Source organism: Enhydra lutris, unplaced genomic scaffold, assembly GCF_002288905.1.
Source record: "Enhydra lutris kenyoni isolate GAN:26980312 unplaced genomic scaffold, ASM228890v2 scaffoldscaffold7, whole genome shotgun sequence".
NCBI lineage: Eukaryota > Metazoa > Chordata > Mammalia > Carnivora > Mustelidae > Enhydra > Enhydra lutris.
In genome coordinates this window covers 40,388,579-40,415,088 of record NW_019154091.1, presented here as the reverse complement: position 1 = coordinate 40,415,088, position 26,510 = coordinate 40,388,579, and positions in this window count along the sequence as shown.

Below are 26,510 nucleotides of genomic sequence, written 5' to 3'. Positions count from 1 at the left end.
GTTTCTTTTACTACCTGCACATGTCATATACTTGCAAACTAATGAAATTTCCAATTTTTTCTATATCCTTGGTTCTGGTAAAACATTGTTTCTTAGGTCCTAAGACTTTTCCTTATTTTTTCTCTTTCTCTGTATGTGTTATGTTTAAAATCTCAAAGAAAAATTATCTTAGTTGCCATCTAATACAGGGCCATTTCCTAGACTTCCAGATGATGGTCCATCCCTGTAGTCTCAAGTGGAACAAAGAACAGAAATATATTGATAGGGAAAATTCAAAAGGCAAGACTCAGAAGCTTTTTTGATGGGTAGTAAAATTGGCAGGCACCTAGTAGAATCTGGTCAGTACAGTGATTATTCCATACAACTGTCTTACTGCCTTTGTTCTGATTTATTTTCATCAAGTAGCTTAAGGCTTATTTAATCTACTAGATGCTCTGTTATTAAGGTTTTTGAGCTAGTGGACAGACATACTTTAATTGCTGAAAAGAAGTGTCCCAAATTTTATTTATTTATTTATTTATTTATTTGAGAGAGAGAGAGAGAATGAATGAGCAAGTGAGCATGGGATGGGGGAAGGGCAGAGGGAGAGGGAAAGAGAGAATCTTAAGCAGATACCACACCCAGCATGGAGTCTGATATGGGGCTTGATCTCATGACCCTGAGATCATGATCTGAGCTGAAATCAAGAGTTGAACACTTAATCCACTGAGCCACCCAGGTGTCCCAGAAGGGTCCCAAATTTAAATTAATGAATTAACTTTTTGGTGTATGTGATAGTTAACTTTATGTGTCAACTTGGGTGGGCCTTGGTGCCCAGATATTTGGTCAAATATTGTTCTGGATGTTTCTGCAGTGGTGTTTTGGATGAGATGTACATTTAAATCAGTGGACTTCGAGTGAAGTGGATTGCCCTCATAATGTGGGTGGCCCTCATCTAATTAGATGAAGTCCTGACTAGAACAAAAGACTGAACTTTCCCCAAGGAAGGAGTTCTTGAAGCACATAGCCTTTGGACTTGAACTGCAATATTGGCTCTTCCTTGGGTCTCCAGACTGACAACACACTCTGCAGATTGCACCCGTAATCACATAAGCCAATTCCTTAAAATAACTCTCTATTTAGATACACATCCTCTGGGTTCTGTTTCTCTGGAGAACTCTTATTAATATAGTTTATGTCAAGTCTCTTGTGAGTTTATTTAGCATGGGTCAGTTCTCCTAAGTTCATTACTCAGTTTCTCAAGTAGTTATCTTTAGTTAATAGTTTTCATCTTTTTGCTCTCTAACTAAATTCATCTCTTTCTGAGGCATTCAATGACTTATTTAATGCTTCTTGAAATTTCTTGAGATTCTTAGATTTAAGTTTCCATAGCATTGTAAAGGGAGATACACACAAATCCCCAAATAGATTTTAAGGGACTGATGGACATCCTGGCTCTGGGTTAGTCAAGTTTGAACCCAGAAGGTTATTATGTGTTGGAAATGGGTGGCAAAAGACCAGGTGGGCAGGGGACTGATGTCTCTAAAATTTTGGTTATTCTCTTCCTTTCCTGTTGTTGCTTTAACAAATGACCACAGAGTTAGTGGCATAGAAAAACACAAATTTATTATCTTTCAGTTCTGAAGGTCAGAAGCCTGAAATGGGTCTCATGGGTCTCTAATCCAATGGGTCTCATGTCAGCAGAGCTTCATTCCTTCTAGAGCCTCTAGAGGAGAATCCCTTGCCTTGTCTTTTCCAGCTTCTAGAAGCTGCCCATGTTCCTCAGCTCACAGCCTCTTTCTAGCTAGCAATTGGATCACTAAGACCTATGCTTGCATTGTCACATTTCCTTCTCTGATTCTGACTCTCCAGCCTCCCTCTTACAGTCACCTCTTACAGGTGACTCTTACATCACCTGTAAGGACCTTGGTCATTACATTGGCCTATCCGGAATAATCTCTCCATCTCAAGATCCTTAACTCCATCACATTTACAAGGTTCCTTTTGTATATAACATAATATATTAGCAGGTTCTTGAGATTAAAATGTAGACTATTGGGTTCAGGCATTATTCTGTCTACCAGTTACATCATTTTCTGGTTACATATTTTTAATAAGCATTTAGTGTGGCTGGACTCTAAAAAATGAAAATAAAGAAAATAGAGTCATTTCAAGTTACATATAAAATCAATACATAACTTACGATATAGGTATGAAAAATCATCTGAAATGGATGGGGTTACTTGTAGGCAAGCAAGCCTTCACTGTAATCTCCTTAATGTGAGAATTAAATGTAGAATTAAATCAAATTGAAGAAACACGAAAATAACTTAGGTACATATTGGTAGTGCTAACTAAACAAAGAAAAGGAAAAAGAGACTCGGATATTGCATTTTGATTGTTTCAGTTCTGTGGTAAGTCCCTAAAGGGAGAATGAAACAGGACTTCAGTTTTTATATTTCAAGTACACGAGGCCCTTGGCAAGTCCATCCCTATGGTAAGATTGTATATCAGGGTAAGGACTTTGGTCAGTGAATCCTAAACTGTATCTGTAGGAAATATTGTTTCATGAGGTACTGATATTCTATAAAAACAAAAGTCAAATTATTCTAGAAAAGTTGCCTATATGAACCCTTGCAGATTCATAATTGACATCTTCCAACCGTAGGAAATGTGAAGTTATGAAAGCCGCTCTACTTTAATCTAGAGTTTCTCAACTTCACTTGATTACTGAAACATCTGTTGTTGAAAGATCTCCTAAAGTGTCTCACAGCACATAACACATTTTGGGAAAAGATGCATTAAAGATTTGATTAATCTACTTCCTGTCGTTTTGAGTCCATGCTTACAAAACCACCTTTGATTTCTCTGTGGTTGGACCACTAGGAAAAAAAACAAAAACGTTTGATCAGGCCAGTGTGATATTTATTGTGCCTGTGGTGTTGTCCTTCTCACTGTAAATCAACACACCAGCATTTGATGTTTATTTCTGTCTCATGTGCCTTTTAGTTGGTTAGTGTGAGTTGATGGTTTTTACATCGAAACTTCCATTTACTTTGAAATGGCTGTCTACTCACCAATAGCTACAAGACAAAGGGTAACCAGAACTATATCTACTACTAGAGTGAAGGGTGGGAAATAATAATGAGTTCTGGACTCCACAAATACTTGTCCTGGTGGCCTGACATCATGGGAATTGCCTGGACTGCTTTGGGAGATGAGTGGAATATGAAAATGAAGGCCTAAGATTACCACATATTTCTGTCTTCAGGCAATCAGTTTATTTTTTTTCCTTCCTATTAACTAATAGGATGATAGCATTAATCTATCATACATGGTTACTATAGAGTGTATTCATACTACTGATCATAAAAGGATCCTCCAAATCTTGAAGAATACAAGGTTATGGGGGGGCCAAAAGTAGATCAGAAATAACAGGTAGTTTTATTTTAAAACTCAGCCTATGACACAAAGATTTTTGTAAGAGCAGGTTAATGTTAGGACCATTAGATTTTCCTGTTAATGCACTCTGCTATAGCTAGACTCTAATAGATACTGTGATTTGTACTAAAATCCTCAACAACTCAGAAAAGAAGAAAGCTTTGAGAAAGTTCAGATAAGGGTAATCAAGTATTAGACTACAAGAGTCTTGGAGAAAGATGAAAAACCCATAGTCATTTAGCCCTTTTTAGAAAATAAGATAATTAGTGTCATAGAAATAAATAATATATATCCATAGTTCATTAAAAATTAAGACATTTAAGATCTTGTTTTGGATGCCCAACCGACTGAGCCACTCAGGAGCCCCCAAAACTAAGACATTTAAATGAACTAAGTTCATGATAAATAAAACCTTGGAATAGCCTTGGCAGTCTTCATTCTTGCCATCATTCCTCTTTTGAGTTCTGAATTTACTCAAGCAGAGAGTTTCCCCCTCCACAGTACTGTGAATCCAGAATCTGACTTCCCAAGCCTCTCCATCTTCCCATGGGTCTTAGTTACCACCTCACGAGAGTAAGTAAGTTCATGGATTTGTTCTTCATCTGCTTCTTAAGACTTGATGTTTGAGAATTTTCCTTCTTACCAATCTGTACTGGCCTAGGTTTACATTTTATTTTTGTCTAATTCTTAGCTAAATTTTGTCCTAGCTCTCATCTAATGAGAAGGAAGGGAGTTCCTACCTCCTGTATTTTTGGTGAAAGAGGAGGTTGAGCAGAGTATCCCACAGGGCACAGTTCTCAGTAAGACCAGGACTTGTAGGAAAGAGATGGAATGATACAAGGATCTGAATTAGATCAGTGAGAAAGCATACTTCCCTAAGAAACATTTTGTTAACATTTCTTGTCTTTTGTGCATAAGAAGCTTTAATTTTGAAATTGCATTATTTTTATTTTAGGAAAAGTGCAATTAAACAAAAGAATTCTAATGTGATTTTAATAGTCCCAAATTATAATGTAAGTATTAAATATTAATATCAAGTTTTCACAAAATTTCAAAATTATACAGTCAAATGATTCTAAATCAATACACATTTAGTATGAAACATGCTGTACTTTAAAATATTTTTTATTAGATTTATTTAGTAGAGTATTTTTTACTGTGATCTAGACATAGATTGAGATTTAATCTTTGAAAATTCTGTTATTTTAGAGGTACAACTTTGAAAATTGAACTTTTCTTATTAATTTCAGAAATGACTATATAAACGGTTTTAGTGCTTAAAGTTCACCTTCCTCCTCTCCAAATTAGAAGAGGACTGTGGCATAAAGGTTACACTTAATTTCTTTTTTAAAAAGTTATTTTATTTTTTAATTGAGTACAGTTGACACACAAAGTTACATTAGTTTCAGTGTGCAATGTAGTGATGCAAAATCTCTATACATTAGACTATGGCTACCAGAAGGCTATACTTAATTTCTGAGTGCTCAATAAAGATTTTACAGAGCTTTTGGGGAAACTCAGGAAATACATATGACTTGATATCTGCATTTCTTCTAGTCGACCTGAATATGGGATTGAAATAGCATGGCTACATTTGCCTTCATTTCAGTTTTTCAATAAAGCTTCATTTATTGACAGCTATACTTTCCAATATGGTAGTCATCAGCCAAATGTGTCTATTAAGCAATTGAAATGTGGCTAGGGGGCACCTGGGTGGCTCAGTCCTTAAGTGTCTGCCTTCAGCTCAGGTCAAGATCTCAGGGTCTGGGATCAAGCTCCGCATCGCACATCGTATTGGGCTCTCTGCTCAGCGGGGAGCCAGCTTCTCCCTCTCCCTCCCCCCCTGCTTGTGTTCGTTCTCTCACTGTTTCTCTGTCAAATAAAAAAAAAAAAAAAAAGAAAAAGGAAATGTGGCTAGTATGAACTGAGATGTGCCATAGTGTAAATACATACCAGATTTCATAGACTTAGTACAGATAAAATCTGTAAAAATTTCATTAATAAATTTTATGTTGATTACATATTGAAATGATAATATATTGACTATATTGGGTTAAATTACATTTATTATTGAAAATTACATTTTTAAAAAACTTTTTAAATCTGTCTGCTAGAAAAACCTAAAATTATGTGTATGGCTTCCATTTGTGTCTCACATTTAGATTTCTACTGAACAGTGGTGATCTAGAGCCATCGTGCAAGAAAACATTTTGCATGTTTATATTTTCCAGCTATATTTAAACATTAAAATGTTCACTGTATCAGTAATTTTTGTGAAAGTCTTCCTAAATATACTACTGGATCTTCTTAATCAGAGAAGTAATTTAATATAACATTTTTCTTGATAAGTTAATGTCATCATTATGAAGCTTAACATTTTTTTTTTTTTAAAGATTTTATTTATTTATTTGATACAGAGAGAGAGATCACAAGTAGGCAGAGAGGCAGGCAGAGAGAGAGAGGAGGAAGCAGGCTCCCCGCTGAGCAGAGAGCCCGATGCGGGGCTCGATCCCAGGACCCCGAGATCATGACCCGAGCCGAAGGCAGAGGCTTTAACCCACTGAGCCACCCAGGCGCCCCTGAAGCTTAACATTTTTTAATATTGTGTTTTATTGATGGCCTCATGAGTGAGTTAGGAAGTAAAGCTTATAGGGCTATTGCTGTCATATATAAAATGACTGCTGGTTGATGTGTGATTATAGTTGGGAATTCGGCTGTGTTTTTCCTAATGCTTGTAATTGCTTCTTAGGCATACCTTTTTGCCCTCTCCAGTGCAACCTGTATATCCCTGATCATTTAAGAAAACCTAACAGTTTTCTAGAGAAAGTAGACAAGTAGCTTATAAGGTCTGTAGCTTTGACAGAATTGCAGGTCTTAGGCCCATGGTAGGTTCTGTTTCTTCTATAGATAAAGTTCGTAGGTTTTATTATGCTTGGTTTTCTTGTAAGGCAGAGATCTTTTCGGCTTCTGGATTAGTGATTATGAATGAGATTTTGCTGTTACCGGAAGTCTTCCTACTAATCTGTTACCTACAGTGTGGTCTTTTCAAATGACATCAGAGTTTATGTATGAAAGAATACGTAAAATATATAAGGGATTGGTAGGGAGTAACTAGAATTAATCTGAGGACTTTCGTTTTTTTCAGAGTGCCAGGGGTCTAAGCCACAGTTGCTGTTTTCAAGTGGGGCTGCACAGGCTAATGGAGAATGAGCTATGCACATGTGAGATTTGAACCTGGGTTAGCAGTTGTAGCCTATTGTTGGCTAGCTATTCACCTGAAGGCTTTCTTCACATTCCTTAGAGTTGTAGCTCGGGCTGTTTTGTGTACTGCTGCTATTTCCCAGCAGTCCACAGCTCTGCTGCATTGCTTGATGCTGTGCTTTGATATGTTCTTAGAGCATTTATACTGCTCTCCTTGCTTGTGATTTTCCCGACATCAGCTCTCTTACACAATAGCTCTCGGAGTGTCCTGCTGTCTTCTATTCTCTGCAGACACACATTCCAGGGGTACATCGATATGAGGACTACTTCAGTGCCAGGACTGACAATATTCTTTATGATGCTGGTGAGAGATCTGATTTTTAAGTTAACATTCTTCGATGGGGGAAGTGGCATTGTTCCCTAACACACAAACGCCTGTTACGACCCGTATCACATTACGTTATGACATCTGTTTGTTGGTGAGCTCTATCATTCATGTGAGGGACAGCAGGATGCCTTGTGCTGGCCCTGTAATGATGTAGGTATTCTGTTGTAGATATCAGGGAATTCATCCGAACTGATAAATCTGCTCAAGAAGCTCCATGTGCTGTGTGCAAAAGATACCTTTCAGCAAAATGGAAGTTTAGAAGGCATTCTTGCATTCTATGGCTCCTCAGTCTGTAATGCAGAGTAAGAAAGAAATGCTGAATCAGCTCTAAACTTGGTCTGTCAGGCTCATAAAAAGCACAGTGACATTTTTCATGTACTTCTCTACTTCTTTGTCAATAACTCTTAGAGCAAATGGCTCTTTCAGGCTTACACCTGGCCCATTGCTCTCTCTTGACTCTGTAGAGAATTTCATGATAAATCCATGCCACTTGTTTCATTATCTCTCCATGGCATTTGATGATGCTTGTGACCTAGACATTACCCTTCAGCCTGGATCCGTCTAAGAGGATGTGCAAAGCAGAGCTTGAGACTACTTTCTTTTACTGTTGATGTGGAACAGGTTAGATAAGATACCTCCATTATCAGGTGACTACAGAAGTCAACACTGCTGCATAACAAACAATGCCAAAAATCTCAGTTGCCTATACTAATAAATATTTATTCTCTCATTTATGCATTTGATGGTGAGCAGGGTTTAAGCTGGGGTTTGGCTGAACTTGAGCTCAGCTGGACTTGGCTTAAGGCTCAAGATTGGACGTAGATCTACTTCATGATTCTTTAGTTTAGGACCAGTGACTATCTGAGGTATGCTGTGCTGATTATGGATACCAGGAGGGCAAGAACCAAGTGAAATCATGAGCGTACCTTTAAAGCCCCTGCCAATATGTCCCTGGATAAAGTAAGACACGTGGCCAATCCCAACATTGATGGGGCAAAGAAATCTACTTTTGCTACTTGGGAGAGGTACTACAGAGCCACACAATACAGATATTTCCAGCTATTGTTGTGTAAAGAGGTTAATGAAACCTCTCTGCAAAACAAAATCAAATATAAGATGCTATAAAAATTTCAGTAACAATCATTTCAGGATAATGGATATTGAACAAAGACAGATAATAGTTGGGAAATATTGATTGCAAAAAATAACTAAGGAATCTTGTGTAAGAAACTGTGGGAATATGCAGCTTTTTTGGGGTTGGAGCTGCTTCCATGCCTCCCCTAGCCCAGGCTGGTCTGTGAAAGCTATAGTTTAATGAGGGTCCTGGTGGCCTTGAACATCAGCAGTTTTGTTTCTGAGTGGGAGGACTCAATTTGGGACTGGAGACAAAAACCCATGGCCTTGTCATTTAAAAGTGCCAAGCTCTGTAGGAAACAAATGGGAAAGTCTATAGCTTGTTGGCCTGAGGCTCTGATTCTATTTGGGGCAAGTAGCAGACCAGCTAGTAATTTAATGGGGAGATTTGGGAGGTGAGAGAGCCATAAAAAGGCTTAATACACTTTCCACACATTCCTGGAGTATTTGGGATGGTGAACTATGCACATGGCCAGAGGAGACCAAAAAGAGCCTAGTGGTGAGTAAAAGCCCAGGCATACTTAAGAACTATCTAAGCTATGAATGTGTTCCCCGATCTACATACAAAATGACTGGCAGACATTGGAAGTGCTTTTGGTCTTGGAGTGTTTAAGCAGACTTCAACAAAAATCATTAACTGATCACTAAACTATTAGTAATGCAGGGGTGAGTCCTAATAAGGTAAGCTGAAAATAATTATAAAAACACAATTTCAAAACCTAAGTAGAAACATTAGGAACCATATACATGGTGGGAGACAGATTCTGCAGGTTAAGTTCATTCACATTACTTTAGAAAATCCTTCAGAAAAATCACTCAGTAGATAAAGCAATTTTAGAATTGCTACATTATCTTATCTAAAATGTCCGGTTTTCAACAAAAAAAAAATAGGAGCAAAGCAAGGAAACAGGAAAGTGAAATTCATACACAGGACAACAAGGAATCAATACAAACTGAATCTGAGTGGGCCAAAAGTTTGAATTTCACAGATAAAAACATCTCAAAGCAGCTATTGTAAATATGCTTGAAGAATTAAAAGAAACCAGGTACAAAGAAGTAAAGGAAAATAGGGTGAAAATGACTAAAAAATAGGAAATCTGTATAGAGCTATAATCTATAAAAAATAGATATTCCAGATTTGAAAAATACGGTAACTGAAATGGGAAGTTTACTAGATGGGTCAACAGAAGGTTTGAGAAGCTAGGAGAAACAATTAGTGTACTTGAAGATAGAGCAATAGAAGTTATCCAGTCTAAAGGACAAAAAGAAAATAAGATTGAAGAACAGTGAACAGAGACTCAAAGACCTGTAGATCAATGTCAAGCCTATCAATCTACTTGTAATGGTAGTCCAGGAGGATTGGAAAGAGGGAAAGGGGAACTGTTGTTGGTTTTGTTTTGTTTTTGAAAAAATAATAACCATAAACTACTAAGTTTGATGAAAAAACTTAATTTATAGCCCAAGAAGCTCAATGAACAGCAAGTAGAATAAACATGAAGAGATTCACACCTAGACGCATGATCATAAAAACTACAAAAAACCAAGGCAAAGAGAAAGTCTTAAAGCTGCAAGAGAAAAATGATTTGCTGTGTCTGGAGAATAACAATACAACTAATGGCTGGTTTCTCATAAAAATAGGGGATTTAGAAAACAGTGGAAGAATATATCCAAATTATTAATAGGGAAAATAAAGTCTCATTAACCAAGAATTTTTCTATCCAAGAAAACCATTTTTCAAAAATGAAGGCAAAATAAAGACCTTCCCAGATAAACAAAAACAGTCCTGCCCTATAAGAAATTCTAATAACTGTCTTTCAGGCTGAAAGGACCAGATAGTAGATGGTGACTCAACTCCAGAGGAAAGAATGAGGGCTTCTAAAAATGTTACATGTGTGAGTTAATATAGAAGACTATTTATTGTTTTATTTTTTTCCCTCTAAGCAAGGCCCATTTGGAGCCACAATTATGATGCTGTATTGGGGGGCTACATGTACAGATGTAATATGTATGACAATACTAGTACTAAAATGAGAGGAAAGTTGTTATTATTATTATTATTATTATTATCATCATCCTGAAGCAGAATGTGATAAATTGAAAATATATATTGTAACCCTTAGATGGACTATTAAGAAAATAATTTTTAAAATATAGCTATCAGAGGAAAGAGCAAGATCCAGCTATATGCTATCTATACAAGGCATACTTTGTATTCAGAGACACAAGTAGTTGCGAAGTAAAAGGCTGGAAAAGCAAATAGTAACCATGGAAGAACTGAAGTGGCTTTATTAATATGCAAAAATAGGGGTGCCTCGGTGGCTCAGTCGATAGGCATCTGCCTTTAGCTCAGGTCATGATCCCAGGGTCCCCGGAGCAAGCCATGGATCAGGCTCCCTGCTCAGCAGGAAGCCTGCTTCTCCCTCTCCCACCACCTCTTCTTGTGTTTCCTCTCTTGCTGTGTCTCTCTCTGTCAAATAAATACTTAAAAAAATTTAATATATAAAAATAGACTTTAAGACAAGAAAAAATTCTAGAGACAAAAGAAAACACTTCATAATGATAAAATATTTGATACATCAGGAAGAAATAGCAATTACAAATGTAGAAATATCTAACACCAGAATCCCACAGTACATCTAGCAAAGACTGACAGAATTAAAGGAAAATAGATAATTCAATATTGTAGTGCTTGAAAATGTCAATATTCCTCTCTTTGTAATTGATAAAAGAATGAGCTAGAATATCAATAAGGATATTCAAGACTTGAACAATAGTACAACCAACCTGACATAAATAACATAGCTGACTCCATCTAGCAACCGCAGAATACACATCCTTTTCAAGTACACATAGAACTCTCATAATGAACCATATAACAGGACATAAAATGAGACTTATGTTTTCTGACTCCCACAACATTAAATAAGAAATCAACAACAGGAAGCAATTTTGGAGTTCCCAAATATTTTGAATTTCACAGTATACTTTAAGAAAAACAATGAGTGAGAGGTGAAATCACAAGGTAAATTAGAAAATACCCTGAATTGGATGAAAATGAAAACTAACATATAAAAATTTATGAGCTATAGCTAACAGAGTGCAGAGAGGTATACTTAAAACTCTATGGTTTTATATTAGAAAAGAAAGAGATTGCATATCAACAAGTTAAGCCGCCATTGCAAGAAGCTAGGTAAAAAGGAGCATATCAAACCTTAAGTAAAAGGAAGGAAAGAAATAATAAAGACCAGAGAAGAAATAAGTGACATAAAAACTAGAAAAACAGTAGAGAAAAATCTGTGAAAATGAAAGTTGGTTCATATAAATGATCAAAAAAATTAATAAAACTTCAGCTAGAATAACAAAGAGAAAAAAATGAGAAAAGACAAATTAGTAAAATTAGGAATGGAAGTGAGAGCATCACCACAAACTTTACAGAAATTAAAAGTATTAAAAGGGAATATTATGAACCACGTTATATAAAGAAATTAGACAATATAAAGATGAGATAGTTAATATCTTGGAAAGATACACATTATCAAAACCATCTCAAGAAAAAATGAAATCTGAATATACCTGAAATGCATCGACTTCGAATTACTAAGAATCATCCCACACCCAGGTCACCACTGGATTTTATTAAGTAGGGAAGACACAATACCAATCTTTTACAAATGTTTTTAGGAAAAAAACGAGGAGGGAAAACCTCCCAGTTTGTCCCAGAAGGCCAGTATTAGTGTAAAATCAAAGCCAGATAAAGATAGCACAAGAAAACTATAAAGCAATTATTTTTAATGAACATAAATGCAGAAATCCTTAACAAAATATTAGTAAATTGAAATCAGCAACATATGTGAAGATTATATACCACAGTCAAGAAAGATTCATCCCCGGAATGCAAGAATGATTTTACATCTGAAAATCAATGACTATAATATACCACATTAATAGAATGAATGACAAAAGTTGCATAATTTTTTAAATAGTCACAGATAAAGCTTCTGATAAAGTCAGTATCTATTTATGATAAAAATTCTTAATAAATTATGAATAGAAAGGAGCTTCCTATACCTGATAAAGGGCATGTATGAAAAATCTACAGCTAACATTATACTTAATTGTGAATAACTACAGTCTTTTGACTGTAATTGTGAGTAACTACAGTCTTTCCCACTGAGATTGGGAATAGGGCAAGAATATCCATTTTCACAACTCTATTCAATGTTTTACTGAACATTTAAGCCAGTGTGATAAAGGAAGGAAAATAAAGGTCTTATGCTTTTGTATGTACAAAAGCCTAAAATTATATGTATGTATATGTTAGAACCAATAATGAATTTAACAAGGCTGCAAGATACAAAAGCAGTATATAAAAACCAATTTGGGGGGGGTGCATGGGTGGCTCAGGTAAACATGTGCCTTTGGCTCAGGTCACAATCCCAGGGTCTTGCTTGGGATTGAGCCCTGTCACAGGGTCTCTGTTCAGCAGGGAATCTGCTTCTTGTCCGGCTTGTGCTCTCTCACTTGCACTCTCTCTCTCTCTCTCTCAAGTAAATAAAATCTTTAAAGAAATAAATAAAAATTAATTTTATCTGTTTCTATTAGCAATGAACCACCTAAGAATACATTTAAGAAAGGAAGTCCAGTCAAAAATTTCAAAAAGAAAAAAATTCAAAAGAATAAATATAACAAAAGAAGTGCAGGAGCTATATACCAAAATAGTATGAAACATTGCTGAGTGAAATTACAGAAGATCTAAATTCATGGAGCGATATACTGTGTTCATGGATTATAAGACTTCTTAAGATGGCAGTTCTCCCCCAAATTATCTATAGATTTAATATAATCCCTATCAAAATTCCAGCAGGCTTTTTTCTTGCAGAGTTTATATATATAAACTGATCCTACAATTTATATAGAAATGCAAAGAACTTGATTAGCAAAACAATTTCGAAAAATAAAGTTGGAGGGTTTACACTGTCTGATTTCAAACTTACTGAGGCTATAGTCATCAGTGTGGTATTAGAATAAACATATAGGTCAATGGAACAGAATATTTTATAAACAATTTCTAAGATTTATGCTGAATTGATTTTCAAAAAAGATGCAAGCACACTTCAATCAGGGAAATAATACTCTATTAACAAATTGTGCTGAGACAATTGGATATCCATAGGCAAAAAATTTTTAAATGAACTTAGATCCTTACTTTATACTGCATACAAAAAAAAATTATTTCAAAATGGATCAAAGACCTAAAAGTTAGAGTGAAAACTGTAATATTTCTGGAAGAAAATCAGAGAACATTTTTGTGACCTTATGTTAGGCAACACTTTTATATTTTATGTATTTTATGTATTTTTTAAGATTTTTATATATTTGAGAGAGAGAGAGAGTGGCCGTGCACAAGCGGGGGGAGGGGCAGAGAGAGCTGGAGAAGCAGGCTCCCTGCTGGCAGGGATTCAGATGTGGGGCTCAATCCCAGGACCCTGGGATCATGACCTGAGCAGACACTTAATAGATGGAGCCACCCAGGTGCCCTAGGCAACTCTTTTTTAGATCTAATGTGAAAAGAATCTGTAAATGACAAAATGGATAAATTGGACTTTATCAAAATTAAAATATTTTACTCTTCAAAAGATACCATCAAGGAAATGTAAAGACAAACCACAGACTCAGAGAAAATATTTGAAAATCATGTATCTGATAAAAGACATATTCAGAACGTATAGCTCTTACAACTCAATAATAAAAAGACAAAGAACCCAATTTAAAAAAGGGCAGAAGAGCTGAGCAAAACAAGTCCATCAGAGAAAGACAGTTATCATATGAGCTCACTAATAGGTGGAATTTAAGAAACAAAACAGAGGATCCTAGGGGAAAAGAGGAAGAAATAAAACAAGAGGAAACCAGAGAGGGAGACAAACCATAAGAGACTCTTAATCATAGGAAACAAACTGAGGGTTGCTGGAGGGGAGAGGGTGGGGAATGGGGCAACTGGGTGATGGGCATCAAGGAGGGCATGTGATGTAATGAGCACTGGGTATTATATAAGACTGATGAATCACTGACCTCTATCTCTGAAACCAATAATACATTACATGTTAATTAATTGAATTTAAATGAAAAATACTTAGAAAAATGGACAGATGATTTGATGACATACAGATGGCTAATAAGCACATGAAAAGATAAAAATACTTGGGGAAGGTAAATTAAAACTAAAATGAAATATCGCTGTGGACTGGCAGACCAACTATTATCAAAAAATCCAATAATAATGACTCATGTCAAGGATGTGGACAAACGGAATTCCTTATATAATGCTCGTGAGGATGTAAAATGTTGCATCCACTTTGGAAAAGTTTGGCAATTTCTTGACAAATTAGACAGATGCTTAGTGTGATGCCCAGCATTTCCACTTCTCTGTCTTTGCTCAAGAGAAATGAAGTCACAAAAATACTTGGATGTGAGCATTCATACCAGTATTATTTTTAATAGCCCAAATTTGGAAACGATCTGAATGTTAATCAACTCAGGAAAGGATAAGCAAATGTGGTACATCCATAGAATGGAACACTATTTAGCAATAAAATGGAATGAAGTTTGATACAGGCAACAATATGAATGACTTTCAAAACCATTATATTAAGTGAAAGAAACCAGACACAAAAGTCTGTATATGGTGTTTCTGAAAAAGGGAAAACAGTATAGGAGATGATAGCCTGGGATTGGGGACAGGAGATGGGATCAATTCCATATAGCATGAAGGTGAGAGAAATGTCCTAAAATTGCACTGTAGTGATGGCTTCATTACTGTATCAATTTACCAAAAATTGAACTATGAGCTTACAGTGGGTGAATGTTATGGCATATAACTTAGACTTCAGTAAATCTGATAAGAAGTCACATGGTAACAAGTATATGATGTATAAATATATAATAAGAAGGAAGAGAAAAAACTGGAACAATAATTCAACCTGTCACAGTAACCAAATATACATTTTTTCAAATCCATAAAATATGTTGGCGAATATTCTGGGGTGGTCCAACTTGAACTGGTAGCTTCTACAGCCCATACCTAACATTGACTTCGATTAGACTAGACATCCACATGTCTGTGGTTCACCTCTACATCCCTAGCAGTTAGCATGGGGCATATAGTAGGTGCTTTATAAATATTTTTTGAATAACATCAAGATGTCTTGAAACTATAATTTTTGGTATCTACTATGCAGCAATAAACCACTCTCCATTTTCCAGTAACATCTAAAATTACATTGTAATTTTAAAATATTCTCTTACGATTTCATTTCAGTTTGATGTTTTGAGTATTCTTGCCAGGAGAAATACATATGTAACTCAGAGTAGCCTAGTTATGGACCACTACCTGTGCAACTGTTAAGAGTCTTATGAAGCCCTGAAGCCTCTCTCACTCCCTATCAAGTCCCAGCAGCCCAGGGTACGTTTCCTGTGTGCTCAAACGCAATTTGATGCCCTGACATTCTTGCTGTAATTCTGGAAAGAGTAATTTCCTAGCTTGTTGCTGTTCTCACTTTTCCAGATCTGGGATACGGTGCTGCTTGTCTGCTGGTCTCTGCCACACTGCGAGCAAGCACCACAAAGACCAGCCAACAACTGGGCCAGGCAGAGAGGCAGCAACGAGGGGTTTTGTGTTTGTGCTTCTCCACCATTGGGTGTTGGCCGTATCAGGGGTACACTGGTGGCTGCCCTAAGCTCTCAGCATGACGAAGCTTTGGGGTGCCCTACTGTGGAACTGGAGAATATGCCTTCCTACCTTTAGGGTCATATCATGATAGAAGTGCCTTAAGGTAGTGATGCTTGGGCCCCAAAGTGTTTGACTTTTAGTTTTACTTACAGCCTCCTTTCTCCTTAGGCTTCAGACCTGTACCAAGGGAGTCACGTTAGGACCAGATTTGTGTTGTTTCAACAATACTCTTCTTAGAATCCCTATTGTCCTTTGACTCGAGAGGTCAGTCTTGCCATATTTGTATTCTTCCCTGCCACTGAGTTCTTTAGGACCCCCGAAAATAGACTTCTATCAGGCTACACCCTCAAGTTGACAGACACATTCAGATATGCTGAAAACATAGTAATGGATGATGGTTCAGTAATGATTATTACTGACTACATTTGGAATCTCAACCATCATTATTAAGAAGGCCCTGGTACAACACCCGGGACAATGGACTTCTTTTTTTTTTAAACTGGACCGACCATTTCTTTCTACCTTATGAAGGTTATCTTTATTTAAAAACCAGAAATTTAAAATATAAAATTAATTTGTAATGTATTGTTTACAGTTTTGATAATGGAAGGGTTTCTTTTCTTTTTCTGGATTGTGGCAGCTGAAGCAAGACGATGAATAGAACACAAGTGGTAAGTGTCACAGTGAGAGGTACATCTTGCAAGATCATTAAATCTGAGTTTCAGAACTTGACCTATTGCATATGCTGAAACCCTGCCGTATCACAGGCTAGTAACTGCTTCTACGAGTGGATTATCCTCTTACTCCTTAGTAACCAAATCCTTGCAGTGGAACCAACTGCAAGCTTTACTTCCTAGCCTCCCGTGCACATCGATGTGGCTAATGGGATATAAATAGAGGAAGACTTTTAGGAACGCTCCTTAGGAATAAGGGGATGAGCATTCTTTCTTCTTTCGCTTCTTCAGGGGGATCTGATAGCTAGAATTTATCAGCCAGATTGTGAGTAAGTCTTGAGAATGGAAGCTATGTGATGGGAGGGTTGAGAAGAAAGATACAGTCAACCTGGGCCTCTAAAGGCTTTGAAAAGTCATCGTGGTGGCTCTGGTCTGTCTACATCCACCTTCTTTTAACCCACTGAGCCACCCAGGTGCCCTCCCCCCCTTTTTAAAAGATTTATTTATTTGACAGACAGAAATCACAAGTAGACAGAGAGGCAGGCACAGAGAGAGGGGGAGGCAGGCTCCCTACCGAGCAGAGAGCCCGATGCGGGGCTCAATCCCAGGACCCTGGGATCATGACCTGAGCCGAAGGCAGAGGCTTTAACCCGCTGATATATCCACCTTCTTCTAGATCTAAGGGAGAAACAATTTAGTTCTGTGTTGTTAAGATTCTTTTTTTTTTTTTTTTCTGGAATACACAGTGGAGTGTGATTCCTAAATTATCCCATCTGCTGGGCACAAGAGAAAGATGAAATGTCCCTGATATCAGAAGAATAAAGCCCCCGATTCAGGAGTGGTTGTTATTATGAAACAACATCTCAATGGAGCAGCTGTTAGAGTGCCCAGTTTATCCTATGCATTTTAAATATTAGTTAAAAACAAATGCTTATGTTTATGAATCACAAAGTCATAAATGTCTTTGAAGCGAAGCTGGTCTAAATGCTAAACTTCTGAAATTGAAGTCAAGAGAGCACAATTCTGTTTCCCATGCTGTGTCTCCTGGGGATTTTGTTAAAAACAATGCTAAATAAATCCCCATTCTGAGCCACAGGATGGATCCCACATTGCCCTATGTCAGGTGTCTTGGTTCTTCTGGCTCTAAGGGAGGACTATTTGTTAAAAAGTAATGCATCGATGTAATAAGAAATTGAAACAGTACAATACAATAGAAGGTGTCTTTTAACCTCCTAAAACCTCCCATCTATTCTGTTCTATAGATCTTAACTAAGAACTTTTCTCCACTTTATTGAGGTATAAGTGACAAAGTTGTAAGATATTTAAAGTAAACAATGGTGATTTGATACATGTGTCCATTGTGAAAGGACTCCTCCCGTTGCGTTAACACATTCATCACCTAGTCACCATGTTATGCATTAGATCCTCAGACCTTGTTCAAAGAATTTTTTTGTGCTTACCACAGTGCTTAGTATATTTTAGTCTACTTATTGATTAAAAATTATTAAGGTGGTAATAATTTTCATAATCATAATATGTCAAAGATAAAATACAATTAAAATGAAAACGCTCATAATCATTTCATAGGACATTTTGGGATCCAGATGTTGTAATGGGTTGAGTAACATCCATTTATCTAGATTTGGGTACCCCATTGTCTGAAAATGGTACCTTCTACCCAATAACTCTCTTTTATATTTGCAAATTTACGACGTGGAGGATTCTCTTAGGAGAAAATCAGCTGGTCCCCTGGCCGTTCTGTTTTCCAACTAAGGCCCCAATAAATAAAATCTGCCTGTTGTATGGCGGTGCCTTTAGCTGAAGCTGGTGGTGGGACAAGACAATGGGACATTTGGGAATACAGTTTTCATAATGTAGAGGTAAGCCTGTGGCAGAGAATTGGGCTCAGTCTCTAGACATAAGTTATCAGAGGGGAGTGATGGTTCTGGGAGCGTGGACTGGCAACAGAATTCACCCTTGCTCAGTGTATTTGTTTCCGGGGGCTCCTGTAACAAAATACCACAAACTTTGTACCTTAAAACAGTAGAAATTTATTCTCATGCAACTTTGGAGGCCAAGATTCTGAACAGTGTGTTGGCAGGAACATCCTCCGTCTGAAGGCCCTAGGAAAGATTCCTCTCTTACCCCACTCCCCCAGCTTCTGGTGGCTCCTGGAATTCCATGGCCCGTGGCAGTACCACTCCAGTCTATGCTTCTGTTTTCATATCTCTGTGTCCATGTCTCTTTCTCTTCCCTTGTAAGAACTAGTCATTGAACTTAAGGCCCATTTTAATCCAGGGTGATTGTCTCAAGATCTTGACTTAAGTACTCCACAAAGACCGTTTTCTAAATAAGTTCACATATATAGGTTCTGGGTGGTCATATCTTTTGAGGAGCTACTCTTCAACCCACTGGGGTCCACGCTCCGGCTCTCCAAAAATCTTATTTATTTTAAGTTTTAAAACATTTTTTAAATTTTTCATTAACACATAATGTATTATTAGCCGCAAGCTACAGGTCTGTGAGTCACCAGGTTTATACACTTCACAGCACTCATTATAGCACATACCTTCCCCAATGTCCATAACCCAACCACCCTCTCCCTATCCCCCTCCCCCCAGCAGCCCTCAGTTTGTTTTGTGAGATTAAGAGTCTCTTATGGTTTGTCTCCCTCCTGATCCCATCTTGTTTCATTTTTTCCTTCCCTAACCCCCAAGCCCCGCCACGTTGCCTCTCAAATTCTTCATATCAGGGAGATCATATGATAATTGTCTTTCTCTGATTGATTTATTTCGCTCACCATGATACCCTCTAGTTCCATCCACGTCGTTGAAAATGGCAAGATTTCATTTCTTTTGATGGTTGCTTAGTATTCCATTGTATATATATACCACATCTTCTTTTATTTTTTTTAAGATTTTATTTATTTACTTGACAGAGAGAGATAGAGATCACAAGTAGGCAGAGAAGCAGACAGAGAGAGAGGGGGAAGTGGGTTCCCCACCGAGCAGAGAGCCTGATGTGGGGCTCGATCCCAGGACCCTGGGATCATGACCTGTGCCGAAGGCAGAGGCTTTAACCCACTGAGCCACCTAGGAGCCCCAATATACCACATCTTCTTTATCCATTCATCTGTTGATGGAAATCTAGGTTCTTTACACAGTTTGGCTATTGTGGACATTGCTGCTATAAACATTCGGGTACCTGTGCCCCTTCAGATCACTACATTTGTATCTTTAGGGCAAATACCAGTAGTGCAATTGCTGGGTCATAGGGTAGCTCTATTTTCAACTTTTTGAGGAACCTCCATTCTGTTTTCCAGAGTGGTTGCACCAGCTTGCATTCCCACCAACAGTGTAGGGAGGGTTCCCCTTTCTCCGCATCCTCACCAGCATCTGTCATTTCCTGACTTGTTCATTTTAGTCATTCTGACTGGTGTGAGGTGGTGTCTGATTGTGGTTTTGATTTGTATTTCCTTGATGCCGAGTGATGTGGTGGCTCTCCAAAATTTATGTCCATTGCATATGCAAAATATATTCACCCCAATACAACATTGCCCCAAGTCTCAACCCATAACAGTATCAGCCCTTAGACTAAAATCTCATGTTATTATCATCAGCTCAGAGACCCCCAAGTCTGATCATCTAAATCAGGTATGGGTGAAACTATAAGTATCATCTATCTTGGGACAGAATTCCCCACCATCTGTGAGCCTGTGAACATAGATAGCAGGTTACTTGCATCCAAAATACAATAGTGGGACAAGTGTAGTATAGGCATCTACATTATAAAAGGGAGAAGTTAAAAGAAATGGAGGGGTCACTGGTACCAAGCAAGTTTGGAATCGGACAGGGCGGCTTTCATTAGGTTTCAAGACTTGAGAGTAATCCTCTGTGGCTTGGGGTTCCTTTCTTTGTGCCTGTATGGCTCTATCATCCCACCTCCTCAGTGGCAGCCTCATTGCCCTTGGCCTCAGGGTCCATGGCAGTCTCACCTTGAGACAATCTATCTAACTTTTTCTTGAAGAGTACCATATGTTTGCTGCTGGGTATCTCTATAAACTCATTTGCTGCCTATGGAATTCTAGAAGTAGACAACCTTCTTTCATGTTGTCCAGTCTCTGTCCCTTCAATCCAAACTGGCAATGTTTGTGCTGGTATAATATCATCAAATCCTTATGGGCCTCCTGTGTATCCCAAGGGGGTCCACATCACTAGACAAGAGGGTTCTCCACAGATTCTTCCTGGATGACCTCATCTCTATTCTTGGCTTCTGTTGAGATGCTTCATTGGAAAATGAGTCACACACCAAACCTCTTTAGCAAAAGGTTGTCCAGCTACACTCTTGGCTTTTTCTACAGAGCAGGTTTTCTCAACCATGAATTTCCCAATTTAGCATTCTTTGCAATATGGATAGACTGAGAACCTCTCAAATCATGAAGTGCTGGTTCCTTTTTGCTTAACAGTACTTCCTTAATTTATCTCCTTCCTTTTGCATTTTACTATAAGCAGCAAGGAAAAATCAAGCAGCACCTTCAACACTTTGGGAATGTCCCCAGCTAAATATTCAAGTTCATCTCTTCCAAGTTCTGCTTTTCCAAAGTAGAACACAGTTCAGCCAAGTTCTATGGCTTTTAAACAAGATTTTTCTTTCCTCCAGTGTCCGATAACACATTCCTCATTTCCTTCTGAGATCTCACCAGAAGTACCTCTAACATCCATATTTCCACCAATCATCTCTGTAGAGCAATCTAGGATTTTTCTGTCAAGCACCTCAGAATGATTTCAGCCTCTACCTATATAACCCAATTCCAAAGCCACTGCCACATTTTTAGGTATTTTTTTTTTTTAACAGCAGCACCCCATTTCTGAATGTCAAAATCTGTATCGATCAGTGTTCTACTAGAAAAACAGAAATGAAGGAAATATAGAAATCTCGTTCTTTCTATCTAGTTATCTCTCTGTCTCAACGATTTGGCTTATGCGATTGTGCTGGCCGGCTAGTCCAAAATCTGTAGGACATGTCAGCAGGCTGGAAACTCTCTGACAGGAGCTGGAGCTGCTGTTGCCAGGCAGATTTACTTCTTTCTCAGGGAACTACCAGTTTTGCTCTTTTTAAAGAAACAGATTTATTGAGATAAAATTCACTCAAAGTATACAATTCAATGTTTTTTAGAATATTCAGAGATATGTACAAATATCACCATGGTCAATTTTAGAATATTTTTATTACCACAGAAAGAAATTCTATATCCTTCCCCATTCCTCCTTCCCTGCATCTACTTGTTCCACCCCAACAGCCCTAAAGAACCACTAATCTGTTTTCTATCTCTATAGATCTATCTGTTTTGGACTTCTATATAATTGGAATCATACAGTATGTGGTCTTGTAGCTGAGGTCTTTCACTTACCATAATATTTTTTTAAGAGTTTATTTATTTATTTATTTGACAGACAGAGATCACAAGTAGGCAGAGAGGCAGGCAGAAGGAGAGAGGGGGAAGCAGGCTCCCTGCTGAGCAGAGAGCCCGATGCGGGGCTTGATCCCAGGATCCTGAGATCATGACATGAGCCGAAGGCAAAGGTCTTAACCCACTGAGCCACTCAGATGCCCCAACTTACCGTAATATTTTTAAGGTTCATCTTTGTTGTAGCATGTATAACTACTTCACTCCTTTTCACAGCTGAGTAATACTCCACCGAATGGATTATAGGATGAACTATTCAGTCATCCATTGATGGATATTTGAATTATTTCCACGTTTTGGCTAATATGAATCATATTGCTGTAAACATTTGTGTATAATTTTCTGTGTGGATATATGTTTTTATTTCTCTTGGGTATACATCTAGGAGCAGAATTGTTGGATCATATAATAACTTGTGTTCAATCATTTGAAGAACTGCAAGACTGTATTCCAAAATGGGTGGATCATTTTACATTCTCACCAGAATTTTTGAGGGTTCCAGTTTCTCCATATTCTCAGCATTTGTTGATTATCTGACTTGTTTTTTTAGCCATTTTAGTGGGTGTGAAATGGTGTCTCATTATGATTTGAATTTAGTAATGATGTTGAGTATCCTTCCATGTATTCAACAGCTGCAATATATCTTCTTTGAAGAAATAATTATTTGGATATTTTTCTCATTTGTTATTTGTTATTTGTCTTATTATTGAGTGGTAAGAGCTCTTTATATTATATCAGATATCAGAGATATAACTTGCAAATATTTCTCCCATTATGTAGGCTATCTTTTCCCTTTTTTGATAGTGTTCTTTGAAACATAAAAGTTTTTTATTCTGATGAAGTCTAATTTATTTTTTCTTTTGTTTCCTGTGCTTTGGGTGTCATATCTAGGAATTATTTGATAAACGCAAGGTCATGAAAATTTCCCCCTACATTTTCTTCTAAGAAAATATTTTTGCCCTTTTATTTAGGTCTTTGATACATTTTGAATTTTTGTATATTGTGTGAACTAAGAACTAAAGAACTAAGCACTAGCTTAGTTCTTTGCATGTGACGATCAGTTAATCTATTACCAGTGGTTGAGAAAACTATCCTTTCCTATTGAGTGGTTTTGGTATCCTTGTTAAAAATCAGTTGATCATAGATATATGAGTTTATTGCTGAACTCTCACTTCTATTCCACTTCCCTTCCATTTATCTGTTGTTTCCTTTTGCCCATACAATCTGCTATACCACTGGTTTGGAAATATGTTTTGAAATTGGGACATGTGAGTCCTCCTTTATTCTTTTTTTTTTTTTTTAAGATTGGTTTTTCTAATTAGAATCCCTTGCAGTTACATATCAATTTTAGAATCAGCTGGGTTTTGATAAAGATTGCATTGACTCTCTAGTTCAGTCTGGGGAGTACTCCCATTTTAACAATGTTAGATCTTCCAGTCCACAAACGTGGGATGTTTTTCCATTTATTTAATCTTTAATTTCTCTTCACAATGTGTTGTAGTTTTCAGATGTTTTCCAATTATTTTGTTAAGTTGATTTGTATTCTTTTTGATGCTATCGTGATTGGAACTATTTTCTTAATTTTAAGTTATATTGCTCATTGCAAGTGTACAGAAATAAAATTTATTTTTGTGTATTGACCTTGAATCCTACAACCTTGCTGAACTCATTTATTAGTTCTAATAGTTTTTTAGTGGATTCTTTAGGATATTTCTATATATAAGACATGTCACCTGCAGATAGACATAGTTTTATTTCTTCCTCTCCAATTTGGGTAACATTTTTTCTTTTTCTTGCCTAATTGCGATAGCTAGAATTTGAACTAATACATTGGCTATGCACAAGGAGATCAGACATCCTGTCTTGTTGTTGATATTAAGGGGAAGCATCTTGTCTTCAACAATAAAGTATGGTGTTAGTTGTGGGTTTAGCTTTGCTTTCAAGGTCTTTCAACTGATTGAATAACTGCCCCTACCCACCCCCCAGATTACTGGGAATAATCTCCTTTACTTAAAGTCAACTAATTGTAGATGTTAACTACATGTATAAAATAACTTGACAGCAATACCTAGATTAGTGTTTAATTGAATAACTGGGGAGTATAGCCTAGCCAGATTGACACATTAACTGTGATATCCAGGTTCTTTAACTGATTGAGCCACCCAGGTGCCCCTGATCCAGGTTCTTTAAAAGGTGGGTGTACTCTGAGAACAAATGGCTATCTGTGTGGTATAAAAGAGGTATAATAGTGAAGTCCATAATGCATTAGAGCCCCCTGGTATCAAGCCCTATGAGGATTAAAAAAGAGAAGCTCTCCCTTTTTCACAAGAGGGTTGTCAGGGACTTCAGCTCTGAAGTGCAGCATCATTGTTTTGGTTTCACTGACATCAGATTTTCTAGACAGTAGAAAAATCTACTTTTTCCTTGAGCTTCAACTTGATGAGCATCCCACAAACACCTCAAATCTAAAATATCAAAATAGAACTAATTTCTCCCTCCCATGCTTTCTTTATCTCCTCTATTTTTGCTTCTGTTCTAGTCCCCGCCTCAATGTGTGGTATCATTAAATACATGATCTCTTAATTCAGAACCCTCAGAGTCATCCTAGTTTCCACTCTCTCACTTAACTTCTCATTCAATTAATACTAAATCCTACAAATTCTTTCCTCTCAGTTTCTTTCAGACTACCTCCTTTTCTAGTCCCTCCATTACTACCATAGGTTGGTCCCCAAATGGTCCTTTCTGCCTGTGGTCATGTTTATCCTTCACTGAATCCTCCACACCATTACAAGAATGATTTTTCTAAAACCTAAATCTGATGACCCAAATGCTCTGCTTAAAACAGTTACTGAGAGAAAAAAACTCTAAACCTCAGAGTGTGGTTAGTAGGGCCTCCATAGCCTGTTTACCTGTAGCCTTGTTTGTTATTCAGTAGCATGTCCTCAGCTTTACTATCTGACTCCCACCAAACAAGCATCAAAACTCCAGCCATAACCCAAGTTATCTGTTTTGTTTCTTAAATTCCACATGAATGAAATAATAGTGGTATTTGTCTTTTCTCTGACTATTTAATTTAGCATAATACCCTCTAATTCCATCCATGTCATTGCAAACAGCAAGTTCATTCTTTTTGATGACTAATATTCCATTATATATATACCACATCTTTTTTATCCATTCATCTGTTGATGGGCATCTGAGCTCTTTCCATATTTTGGCTATTGTCAACATTGCTGCTATAAACATTGGGTGCGTGTGCCCCTTTGAATCACTAGTTTTGTATCCTTTGGATAAACATCTAGTAGTGCATTTGCTGGATCATAGGGTAGTTCTATTTTTAACTTTTTAAGGAACCCCCATACTGTTTTCTAGAATGACTGAACCAGTTTGCATTCCCACCAACAGTGTAAGTGGGCTTCCCTTTCTCCACATCCTTGCCAACATCTGTTTTTTCCTGAGTTGTTAATTTTAGCCATTCTGACCAGTGTAATGTGGTATCTCATTCTGGTTTTGATTTGTATTTCTCTGATGCTGAGTGATGTTGAACACTTTTTCAAGTAACCATTTGTATGTCTTCTTTGGAGAGACATGTGTTCATGTCTTCTGTCCATTTCTTGACTAGATTTTTTGGTTTTTGGGTGTTGAGTTTGATAAGTTCTTTATGAATTTTGGATATTAACCTTTTATTTGATATGTCATTTGCAAGTATCTTCTCCATTGCCTTTTAATTTTGTTGATTGTTTCCTGTGCTATGCAAAAGCTTTTTATTCTGGTGAAGTCCCAATAGTTCATTTTTTTCCCCAATAGTTCATTTTTGCTTTTGTTCCCCTTGCCCTTAGAGATGTGTCCTGTAAGAAGTTGCTTTGATCAAGGCCATAGAGGTTGCCTGTGTTCTCCTCTAGGATTTTGATGGATTCCTATCTTACTTTTAGTTCTTTCATCCATTTTGAATTTATTTTTGTATATTGTGTAAGAAAGTGGTCCAGTTTCATTCTGTATGGGGCCATCCAGTTTTTCCAAAACCATTTGTTGAAAAGACTGTCTTTTTTCCATTGGATACTCTTACCTGCTTTGTCCAAGATTAATTGATCACAGAGTTGAGGGTCTCTTTCTGGGTTCTCTGTTCTGTTCCATTGATTTATGTGTCTATTTTTGTGTCAGTACCATACTGTCTTGATGACAGCTTTGTAATAGAGCTTGAAGCCTGGAATTGTGATATCTCCAGCTTTAGTTTTTCTTTTTCACCATTACTTTGGCTATTTTGGTTTTTTTCTGGTTCCATAAATTTTAGGATTGTTTGTTCCAGCTCTCTGAAAAATGTTGATGGTATTTTGATAGGGATTGCATTGAATGTGTAGATTGCTCTGGGTAGCATGGACATTTTAACAATACTTGTTCTTCCAATCCATGAGCATGGAATGTTTTTCCATTTCTTTATGTCTTCCTCAATTTCTTTTGTAAGTGTTCTATAGTTTTCAGAATACAAATCCTTTACCTCTT